Source organism: Pteropus vampyrus, unplaced genomic scaffold (assembly GCF_000151845.1).
Source record: "Pteropus vampyrus isolate Shadow unplaced genomic scaffold, Pvam_2.0 Scaffold11, whole genome shotgun sequence".
In the NCBI taxonomy this organism is placed as follows: Eukaryota; Metazoa; Chordata; class Mammalia; order Chiroptera; family Pteropodidae; genus Pteropus; species Pteropus vampyrus.
In genome coordinates this window covers 14,684,071-14,696,475 of record NW_011888792.1, presented here as the reverse complement: position 1 = coordinate 14,696,475, position 12,405 = coordinate 14,684,071, and positions in this window count along the sequence as shown.

Genomic DNA, 12,405 nt, shown 5'->3' with positions numbered 1-12,405 from the left:
ACAAAGTAGACTAGATTTATAATCAGCAAAATTAAATTAAGATTTCTGAGCTGGCTACTACTTAAATAGACATAATGTTTGCATTATGCCTATTGTGTAACAGACATCAGAAAAGTTATTCCCAAACACTCTTAGGTTTTCACGTCTTCTACTACTTCCCATTTTTACCAGGCTCGACTTAACTTGTTTAATATTTAAGATCAGATATCTTTATTCTTAAAACTATTTCAAATTTAATGAAACTTAATCCTTGAGATAAATAAACAGGGCAAAATCAAGAACACCTTCTCTGCCTCTCCTCCACCTTGAATATGCTTATAAGGGGACTCTGATGCTGTCAGGTTCTCACTGAGTCTAGCGATCTATAAATCTCAAGAACTATTAGAGGTTACAGAAAACCAAGGAGGACATTGGTGGCACTGATAAATGGAGGTGGAGTCAATGGCAATCTCTTAAGCCAAAAACAATTTTGGAGAAGTTAATGATTTTTAAATATATTTACTAGGTTCCATTAGGACCTAGTTGTCGATTCTGTGTTACTGTTATCACAATATGAGCTTTTTGCTGATAGTGTAGTGATGTTTTACTTTATGTCTAATTGATGAGAATTCTATAACTGGATAATAATAGTAAGCATTATTTTATTAGATCATTTTTCAGGAAAAAATATCATTGATTTATTAAACAAATGCCTCCACCTCAAAGCCCTTAACTGATGCCAAAGGTTAGATTGACTAATTACCAATAACTGCAGTAAAAATTACACTGCCTTATAATTTGCATAAGAAATATTGATGAAATGTCTTAAACTAATTTTCTTTTTCACTTCTGAAGAATCTGTCATCTATTTCCTGCATCCATGACGAATAACTAGAATATGACTCAGGGAAATAAAAGGTTTAAAAATATGTGACCTTACTGCTGTCACAAATTCACTAGAGAAAACAGACATTAGAAAATGCACTTTAAGGTAAATATTAGATCTTACCAGTAGTAAACCATAGGACAGTCATTTATTCATCTAATGAAAAAGTGTGAGTTCCATAGTTTAAAGATTTAATTTCATGTAATAATTTTACTTTGGAGTTTTTAAAAGGAACATATAGCAAATGCTGACTTTGGAAAATTTATGCACAGAAAATAAATTTTGTGAATGGCAATCAACAACTCTTCACTTTCTATGGAACAAATATGTCAGAAATAAAAACAAGAAAACTCAAATCCTATCATTTTCATAAATTAAATATTTTTTCTAATTTTTCTAATTATTTTTCTAATTTTTCTCTCAACCACTATGTATTTTCATTCATTCTCATACAAAGTTAACATCATGTTTTGTAAAAATGTTTATAATTGATCATATAGCTTTTAAAATTCAATTAAGCTGATGTAACATTATTTATATAATGGTTTCTCAATGTTTGGACATTTACTCTTATGACAACTCTTTGGACAAGGTTGATATTTTAGTTTTCTAAAGTGCCTTACTCAATAATCTTATGTACCAGAGAAAATCAATAGTAGTTTTTATATTTTTCTATGAAAATCGTGATTATTAGGGAAAAATCCACTGACACAATGATTTATCTGAATAAGTGTAACTATAGACACCGTTTCATGATGTGCTTTTAAAAAGTTTTAAATTAACTTCTATATTAAATTACATGTGTTTTCTGCTTCCAACAGCACAGATTGCCAACACTTAACTATGGTTAAAGGGACAGTCTTTTATTTTATATGAACCAGACTGTATTTCAAATATTGAAAGATATGTATGCCTAAACAGTATTTGCAAAATCACATCAGGATTGAAGTCTTCAGATGCAATATAAAGGTCACAGTATTGATACTTTTATCTCATGAAGTTAATTCTTCTGCCTGCATTTCTTTCATTCTCTTATTTAATCAACATGTGCTGAGTTTCTTATATATATCAAGCATTGAACTAAACCCATTACCTGTGTGTCTCAGTGGATCTTTCATTGTCTTCTATCTCCTTTTCTTTTGTGTGGTTAAGCATGTGTATTTATTTCTAACTTATCTTAGAATCGCTCATGACTTTTGATATGCTTTTCTATCCATTTGTCTATTTTCCTTCCCCTCTCTTCATTTGTCTGCAATTCTGTTATCTACTCACCCTTTTAATTCAAGGATGTGTTCAATCTTTGTATTTATTCAATAGTTTCATAGTATCCTTTCTGCAGAAATACCCCTCCCCTTTTTATATATATGCCAATATCGAGTATTAGGAGGAAAACAGATAATAGCAATTTTCGTAAAAGTAACAATCCTAAAGTTAATATATAATTGTTGTCCAAGGAAACAAATATAACTTAAAGTCTAAAATACTATTACAAAATTACTTATACTATAGCTAATTATATTTTATGTTGCTTATTATAAACTGAAACTTTAGATGTTAATGATTATTATTATAATTGAATATTATTGTATTGACAGCAAATAACTGTTTATTAAGCATTACATTTTTCAAAATCAAATAAGCAGAATTTCTTTAGCCCATAGTGATCACTACACCCTGTAGAGGCATAGCATTGAACTTAAGCTAACTCAGAACATCACTATCGAGACTGGTCTTTATGAGTTTCAAAATCCCAGGACACAAAGTTAATGCCATAAACATCGGCTGGGAAAAGCAAAAGCAGCCTAGGTCATCTATCTTCTAGAAAAGACAACATTTCATAGGTTTAAAAGGGGGTGGGGCGCGGAAACGGGGCGGTGATAAATGACAGAGGTTGGTTTAAAAAAACAAACAAACAAAAAACTGGAAAGGAAAACATGGCCAGGAGAGTGCCCCACCTCCACCCAGTCCTGCACCATCAGCTGTCTTTGTTAGAGTTCAGGAAGCTGAAACAGCACCCACAGCTCCAGATGCCCCTGAGTGCACACTTTCTACCTTTAGGGGCAAAGAGCCCTTCTGGCTTGTTTATGCCTACTATATGGTGGGGACTTCCCGGTTTGCTGATTGGTGTTTACTATGTCTGCCCTGAGGCTTTCCTCAGGTCCATTTGAATTATTCTGGACTACTTGCTTTCTCAGTGGCCCAGGACACGCATAATCCTCTTAAGTGGAGCGTTGGACACCGAGGAGAGCCCTAGGACTACAGGAGGGAATGTCTCTCTGTGCCCTAGTGGGTCACAGTAAACCAGCTTTCCCTTCCTGTAGCCAGGACAGAGATGGGATAGGGGTACTGTTATGTGAGTAGGTGGTGTAGGAAAAAGAAAGAAAAAAAGAACAAAGTACTCTTTTTTACTTTTACGGCCCTTACATTCAGTCCTCTGCAATTTTCCTTTCTTTTAGCTCTCTGTTATACTTCTCCACATGCTTAGCTACCAGCACACTGGGCAAAATTAAAATTTTTTTCTCTCAATATTCTGAGGTATCAACACAAGAATGACCAATATAAAAAATAATACAAATTACAACTTTTGATTCCGCAGGGCTGGATTTCTGACATTTATATCAATAAAGTAATGAGGATTTGAATTTCATACAGTACTAATTTTCAAGAGTGCTAGATAATGATGGCATTTTGTACCAATTAACATCTTTTACTGAAAGAGCTCAAATACTCACTGAATAATTATTACCTCATATTCAAACCTTCCCGGATGAAAAGATGAAAATGATTTCAAGATTAGACCACTGACTTTGTTTGGAGAAGGTAAGAAGAGCTTTTACTTTCTGAGGTCTAACTCAGAACACCTGTTTACCATCATGCAGAGACAGAGAAAAAAGTACTCTCTGTAAGGATTTGGTACTTCTTTTTCATGACCTAAAATTAATATTAGCGAATTAAAGACTACACATTTTGTATTTAATATTACCATTGCACAAATCTTGAACAATTTGAATCTTTATATGAAGATATGTGTACATAGGAATTGGAATACTTTTTATTCCGTAATTTTACTCAATAATGGAACAAAGACTTAATTGTAGAGATTAGTATATTTCTCTACTCAAATGCTCAGACGCTCCTCTCTCTTCGGGTCTCTTTCTTTCTCTCTCTCTCTCTCTCTTTCTCTTTCTCTCTCTCACACACACACACACACACACACACACACACACACACATTTGTTCACACAAACATATGCACAATCATGTATTTATTTATTTATTCATTCATTCATTCATTCATTTATTTATTTAAAAAATCCATCATATTATGGGCCTAGAACTAGTCAAAGCACTGGGGATACTGTGAACAAACCAAACAAAACCCCTACTGCCATTAATCTTATATATTTTTAAGCAAATAATTGCTCATGAAGGTTTGCACATGACTATATTAAACAAGTAACAAACTATAAGAATGTTAATAAAGGGAGATATTTCTGTTTATGTCGACAATATAATAATTATATCTGTGCTTATATTTAATGGTATATACATAATCATGGTCCTAATGGGATTTAGCAGCTTACTGAAAATGCAGAGATGAACATTTACTTTGCTAGTAAAGCAATCCCCAGTTTTCTTATCTTATTTTGATCATTCAATACTTAAATTTCAAATTTTCCCTGACCCCATTTTCGGTATACTCTTTAACTTTCACTATAATTCGTGTGTATGTGTGTGTGTGCACATGTGTGCACGTGTGTGTGTGCGCATGTGTGCACATGTGCGTCCGCGCGCGCGCGCAAACACACATACACTCACACACTGCGTCACAGTCTCCTGAACTTGTTTCCCTCGATATGTAGTTTGCGTCCTCAGATTCTATGCTTCTCTTTGATGCACCCTCCCCCATATACTCCTTAGTGGGTTTTTGCAGCGTCTACTCATTCTGAATTCTGGTGCCCTAGTTGTCAGCCTGCTTAAAGCCATGGGTCATTGGGTTAAGGATGGCTTCCATTAGCTAGCATTAGCACTATGGGAGAGAGGGGCAAGTCCTCTGGATCCCTAACTTGTGATACTAGGGGCACTGGGATGGGAAAGATTAAAATAATGGGATAGGGAAGATAAAAGAAGAGAATGAGGACAGTTCAGTGATCCTGAATGCCTAATCCATTCTCTCTAAGAACCAAAATGAATAAATGCAAGTTTATCTTCAGAACTATTAATATACATGATTTTGAACACCAAGAGAAGCGGCTTAAGCTTAAAGCTGCTTCTACACCTGTTTTACAGGATCTGAAATTTCTTTGGTGCAGAGATCATAGGTTCTAATGCCCATGGGGCCAACCGGGAAATGTACATAAGAGCACAGGCTGGGATTAAGGGAAGAGCAAGCAGTGTTTATTGTGGGAAGTAGAGATTACATGATTCAGTAAAGGATGCAGCTGCTTCTCAGGTCCTTCTGATTGTTTCCTTTCAAATAATGGGGGTCCAGAGTTGCCAAACCTTATTTTTCAAGAAGAGCGTTGTAAACTAACCTAATTCAGTTTGGACATGCACAACTCAGGTTTTCCCAGACAGCAGTGGCTGCTAAAGAAGTCTGGGCTTTTTTAATTTAAAAAAAAAAAAAAGGTCCGGGCTGATGAAGGTTAGCTTCTCACCGACAAAATCACTACCAGGTTATAAGGAAAGCAACTTTCAGAACAAAATAAGCCACACACAGATTTGTCTTTAGACAAACAGTGAGCTTCCAGCAAAGAAAAAGAAATTTAATATGTATTTTTTATAGAAGTCTTACTCTGCCTTTTAGGTGCTCCAGTCACAACCTTATGAAAGGTTTACTCAAGGCAGAAACTGCAAGATTCCTGAGGTAGTGTTCTGTGTCTCCTTGATGCCATGATGGAATCCTTAAAGTTCCTAAACCAATGGCTATGCATAGCATAGCATAGACCAGAGATCAGCTGAGGTGCTATCGCAGTGGGATGCAGGATGTAGACTCAGGTCTGACTTGTAATCATCTTTGTAGGATTTAAAAGCATATATGAGCTGCCAATGCACACATCCTGACGAATACCTTTAATTTCACTACTGAAACTCAATTCTATAACATTCATTCAAGAGAAGCAAAGAGACTAAAATTTCACTGATAAAAATCCATTTCTGAAAGAAAGCAAAGAGGCTTAAAGCAGCTTTCTCAGGTGTGTGTGGACCTATCTGCAAATTACTAGCTTTGGCTGACCAACCCGAGAATTAAAATTAAACTAAGATGCAGATACGTAGCATTATACTGATTAACCTAAAGTATTTTACATTACAGATATTTTATCAAGGAGAAAATTCACATATTTTGTGTAAAATATCTTCATTTTAAAATATTGGCATCTAATTCAAATTATTTAAAAAATGTTATTTACCAAATAATACACATATTCATTTGGTAAGCAGCTAATTTTTGGTCCCTGATTTAATAAAAGTTTAAATATTTTTGTTTGTTTTCAGTTAAGTTAAATAGCTGGAAAATGCTAACAAGAGATTTAACAGACAAAAGTGAACGAGTTTCAGTTTGAATATAAATGACTGCAGGCCCTTTTCTTTTTGAGGAGGGACATTTAAAGAGTGAGAAGGACATGGAGAGAAGGATATTTTAATACAAAAGAAAGGGGAGCAGAGAGGAGTTGAAGACTGCAATAACCAACTGGCAGCTCTCTCAATTCTGCAGCCAGTAATTCTATTCATCCTCTGTGTGGGGTGAGGAGTAACAGCTGGGCCTTAGAGGGGTCTTCTTTATGTAGACATACATAATAGCATTTTAGCAGGAATAGGTCTCCACAGCATATTTTGTGTCTTGACATTTTACTGTTTTCCAATATCTAATTACAGTGTCCTCTCAAACTTTTAAAAAGAGTTCCACATAATAATTGTTGAATCACAATATTGGGAGTTGGATCTAATCATATATGTATGTAAAATTAATATATATTAGTTTATTAGTTTCAAGTATACGACATAGTAATAATTCAACATTTATATACCTTATGATCAGCATTATAAGTCTAGTAAACATCTATTACTATGCAAAGTTATTATCATATTATTGATTATATTTCTCATATGTGGTACATTACATTCCCTTGACTTATTGATTTTATAACTACAGTTTGTACCTTTTATTCTCCTCCATCTTTTTCACCCATCCTCCCCCAGCCCCTTTCCCCTCCATCAACCATCAGTTTGTATCAATTATCTATACATTTTGGATGTTAAGCTTTTATCAGGTATATCATTTGCAAAATATCTTCTCCTATTCAGTAGGTTGTCTTTTTGTTTTGTCGATGGTTTTGTTTGCCATGCAAAAGCTTTTTAGCTCGATGTAGTCATATTTGTTTATTTTTGCTTTTGTTGCTCTTGCCTGGGGAGAAATATCCAAAAAATATTGCTAAGACCAATCAATGTCAAAGAGTTCACTGCTTGTATTTTCTGATAGGAGTCTTATGGTTTTGTGTGTTACATTTAAGTCTTTAATTCGTTTTGAGTTAATTTTTGTAGATGATGTAGGAAAGTGGTCCAGTTTTACTGACTTTAAACTGTACTACAAAGCTACAGTAATCAAAACAGTATGGTACTGGCACAAAAACACATAGATCAATGGAGCAGAATAGAGTGCCCATAAATAAACCATACTTATATAATCAATTTATCTATGACAACAGAGGCAAATATATACAATGAGAAAATGGCAGTCTCTTCAATAAATGATGTTAAGAAAACTAAACAAATACATGCAAAAAAATAAAACTGGACCACTTTCTTATACCACATACAATAATAATATATATTTTTAAATGCTCCACAGACAATGATGAATCATACTAAACTTTGAAAATTACTGTTCCCTATATTAATAGGATTATTAATCAATATAAAGTATAGCTGGCTTAAAGCAGTGTCCTATTATGTAGAACTCATTAAGAGAGACAAATAAATAAGACTAGAAAAAACAAACGGTGTAGTTAGGAGACCACACAGTCCCTAGGATCCAAATTCCTAACTGTTATCACTCACATGCCATTTTTGCAGTGCACCTCCTTTATTTGACTCTTTCTTCGCCTTTTATTTTCTTTTTCTTTCTTAACCATTTATTTTGTCCTTCCTCTACCCCAGTTTTATTTTCTCACGAATTTGCTCACTTTAATCAACTTACTCTATTTTACCATTTCAATCATTCTTCAACTCACTTTTCTAAGAACATTTTAAAACAAATATTCCATTTTGATATTCTATCACTTGATTGTGGTGGTGGCTATACAACTCTATGTTTGTCAAAACTCACAGAACTGCACATTAAAAAGGTGAATTTTACCATATGTAAATTATACATGAATAAACCTAACTTTAAAAATAAATCATAGTTTTAAAAATCCTATTTTCTGTTTCATTTGCTTCTCTCTGAATCTACAAATAAAAGTAAGGAGAAGCAGAAAATAGTGGGTATGAACTTTGTGAGGCTTATTGAAATAGCATATTAGATTTGTGCTTTAATATACCTTTACCAAGTTGAATAGTTAAAAATAAATCCAGACATATAGCTTTTATTTTACACTTATCAAGACTACTGGTGCAACCAGTGGAGTGTGGACAAAGGGGTAAAAATTAGGGAGGAAATAGTAAAGACACTTTTCTACTATTTTATAGTTTGAGGTTCCAGTGTCACCTGGATTGAAAGAAAAGAATAATAGTTTTTTTCACTGTCAACTTTTTTAGAAAAGAAAAATTACTCCTAAATAGAGATTAAGTGGAGTCTTTGATAGTCTACTTTGATAGTAGATGGTCTTCTCTTAGGGTCTCATCAGTAGAGCTATTAAACGGTCAAAGGATAATACAATTAGTAAAGTTTGATAAACATGCTTTCTCCTTGGAACTGTTTCGTTAGGTGCTTTTATCACTAGAATTATAAGAAAGTCCTGGAACTGTAGCAGAGATTGGAAAAATTATTCAACAGGTTATGAAGCTCTTACAGAAGTCCGATCCCATAAATTGTCTTTAGTGCCTGTCTTGGCTGAGTTTTAATTACAATATTAAAGATCATGTTAATTTGATCAAGGCTTCTATGTCCATGCAGATGTAGAGCTAAAGTACCTTTTAGAAATGTTATTTATAATGTCATTTGTGTTCATATACTCATGATAAATTGTTAATGAGATTTCATAATATTGAAATTGTTTGTGTAGGACATTTGGGAGATTTTAAAAAATAGTACAATGATAAAACATTGTCAAGTCCCATTTTATTTCCTTCAGTGTAAGTCAATATTTTAAATCCATATTGTGCATTATTTTTCCTTTGCTACATCTGATAGTACACTCCTCATTTCCAGGTTGTGCTGTCAACTGCCTCTGTTTTCCAATTTATAAGAGAGAAGTGCTAAAACTCTCACTGACAAGTAAAGGTATTTTCCTTGCTGGATTCTCCTTCATAATTTATAATTTCACTAGTCTCCTTCATAATTTATAATTTCCATAGTTAAATTTCAGATGGTCTTGGGCTGAGATAACATAAACACAGGAAAAGTGACTAGCTGACTAAATGGTCACCTTAAAAATCAGAAAAGTAGATAGTTCTCATATGATGTGATTTCCAAATCCTGAGAAGACCTTGTTTCCCCAGATATGTTCTCTATTTACTAATTATTTTCCCCAGTCACCTCACTTCATGAAATTTAAAGTTGACAATGTCTCATCTCTTCCACACTTCTCTCACTTCATGCTTTCAGATATTGCAAAAACTCAAATCCAACATTTCAGATATTAGTTCAAAAGATTCTAAAATGCAAATACTATCAGGGAGAAATACCATCTGTTGATATCTGTTGAACTTAGTTTCATTAGAAAGTAGAATGTTATGAGGAAAGAAATGAAAGATTATTTTGCAGTTTAGAACAGATTTTTTTATCTAGGATTTCAAGACTCAGGACAACCAGAAGTCTATTTATCCTTACTCATTTGTAACAATAAATAAGATTACTATCTCTTATTGAAAGAAGGTTTACAAGTAGACAACAGGTGAAACTTGCATATTCAAGGGAGAAACACCTGCTGGTGGAGTAGAAAGTTGGGAGAACATTAACAAATTAGAAAGTTTTTTAAGTGATGAAATAATATGTGGCATAAAGATCCAGAAATGCCAAAATGGTTAGAATTATTATTAAGGTTGCGAAGCCAATGGGATTCCTTTTCAGTAATTCTGGTATAAGTGTGGTATAAAATTTTCGAAATTGTCCATAAAATTTAATGAATTAGTTTTGACTTGAAATATCACAACCATTTTTTTTTCTTATTTTCCTGAGAGTGAAGGTAAAAGTATTCATTGCATTTCACTAGAAATCAATTCTTTCCGTGAGCTCCTTTAAATGCAATTAAGAGCTACCTATGATCTGAATAATCTATTTTCATCAGAAAAAAAATATATAGTAAGTTACCAAATAATGGGTTTTTAGATCTCCATTAACAGACATTTGCTAAGATTTCATGTTACTACTTCAGTGCCTATTTTTAGGATGTTTAATGAATCAGACTAAGTGGCAGCTTGATTTCACATTCTAGGTCATGTGATCACCCCTGTGGCAGAGAGGAGTGAGTCTCTGACCCACAGAAAGAGGCTTTGCCACAATTTGCATCTTAATTACATTACATAGAAACAGGTATAATGGAAAACTCTGATTCAAATTTTTTGGATAATACTGAGCAATTTGTCTCTACTGCCTTTCACTGCTAAATTAGCTAAATATTAGTCCTCAGGCTAAAAATCTGAAAATTCTCTTTGGTGTTTCTCTATTCTTCATCTTTTACATCCTAACAATAGCCATATCAATATAATTTCATCATATTTACTTCTCATATTTTATCACTACTATATTTAAAAATGTTCATGATCTTTCCGGTATCAACTAAAAAGAAGTATTTTTATGTACATATCCTTACCAATTATATATATTCTATAATCCATTTCTATGTAATTTTCAAGTCAGAGGAGTCATTTCCTCACTCCACAAATCCAGCACTGCAGACATGCTAGAAGGCTTCCTGCTACCATTGTTGATTCTTTCAAACTGTTATTCCTGCTTTTCCCTGAGTATAAAAATCTGTCTCATCTTTTCTACCAGTCTGAAGACATATTTATACAATACCCAAGACTTTTCATTAAACATATCAATTAATGACTATATTTCAAATGCCCACTATGAGCACACTATGCTGGGTTTTAAATACTAGGTACTAACATGTTCCCTTCTCTGAGAAATCATCTCCACATTCCCACGTCAGTTTTAAGAGCTACGTTCTCTGTGACCAAACTACACAATGCAGACAATTCCTTTCCAGTTCTCGTTTTATTTGACTTGAGTTAGTTACCTGTTTAAATGCTTGTTTCCTTCACCTACTATGATGTTTTATGTAACAAATTTTTTTTTGTTGAAGCAGTAAGAAAATTATTGAATAAATGTCGATTAGAATGTAAGTGAATATACTTTCTTATTCCAGAATACAGCTTAGATACTCAAGTGTACTCCTCACACTTCCCACTAAAAAATTGAATAATTATAAATTTATTAAATTAAAAATAAACTTATTAAAGCTGTTGCTACATGACCAACTTCTTCAAAAGTGGTTTTGAAAAACAACCATTTTATCTTCTTATGAGTATATGGGTCAGGATTTGGGGCACTGAAGTTCTACTTCTGCACAAAGGTCATTCAGACAGTCACAGTCAGCTGGTGACTGTGCTGGACTAAGGGGTCTAAGAACACTTCTCTCGCATCACTGGTTTCTCAGGGCTCCTCCAAATGGCTGCTTTCTTTCCTTGTGGCTAGTTTTGGCTTCTTCACAGCATGGTGCTGTCAGGAAAGCAGGTCTTCATACAGGGTCACTGGCTTCCAGGTGGTAAAGATATAAACTGTAGACTTTTTAAGGTCGAGACTGGAAAGTTTCATAAAGTCACTTCTGCTACGTACTATTGTTCAAATAGGGACCAGGGTCATCCCAGCAGAGAAGAAACAGACTTCATAATAAATGAGGTCAAGTAAAAGTCACATTGCAAACCAGCTCGTGGGATGAGAAGCATTTTTGTGACCAATTTTGGAAATAGGAAATGGACACAGACCCAAGACACACGTTTTGATATCTGTTCACAAGTCCTTCCTTCAGGAAAAATACACTTACTCCCTCCCCAAAATCTAATTTTATTACAGCATCAGGCCCAGGTTGAGGACCACGATGTCTTTATCTAAGTTGAGTCCAGACGAGAATAAGTTTCTTCAAGTGTAGTTCTTTGAGTGCAGCATCTCAGATTTACATATATGTGAATAAAAATAAAAAGGGTGCCTACTCCTACCCTTGCCCAACACATAATGGGGAAACAGAGACAGAACAACTGCAATAGATCCTTTCATTCAAAAGGGGAGGGGGCAATAAGAAGCACAAAATAGTCACTAATCCATAGCAAATTTGAAATCTGCTGAACATATGTCACCAATTTCCATTTCTCTGGGGA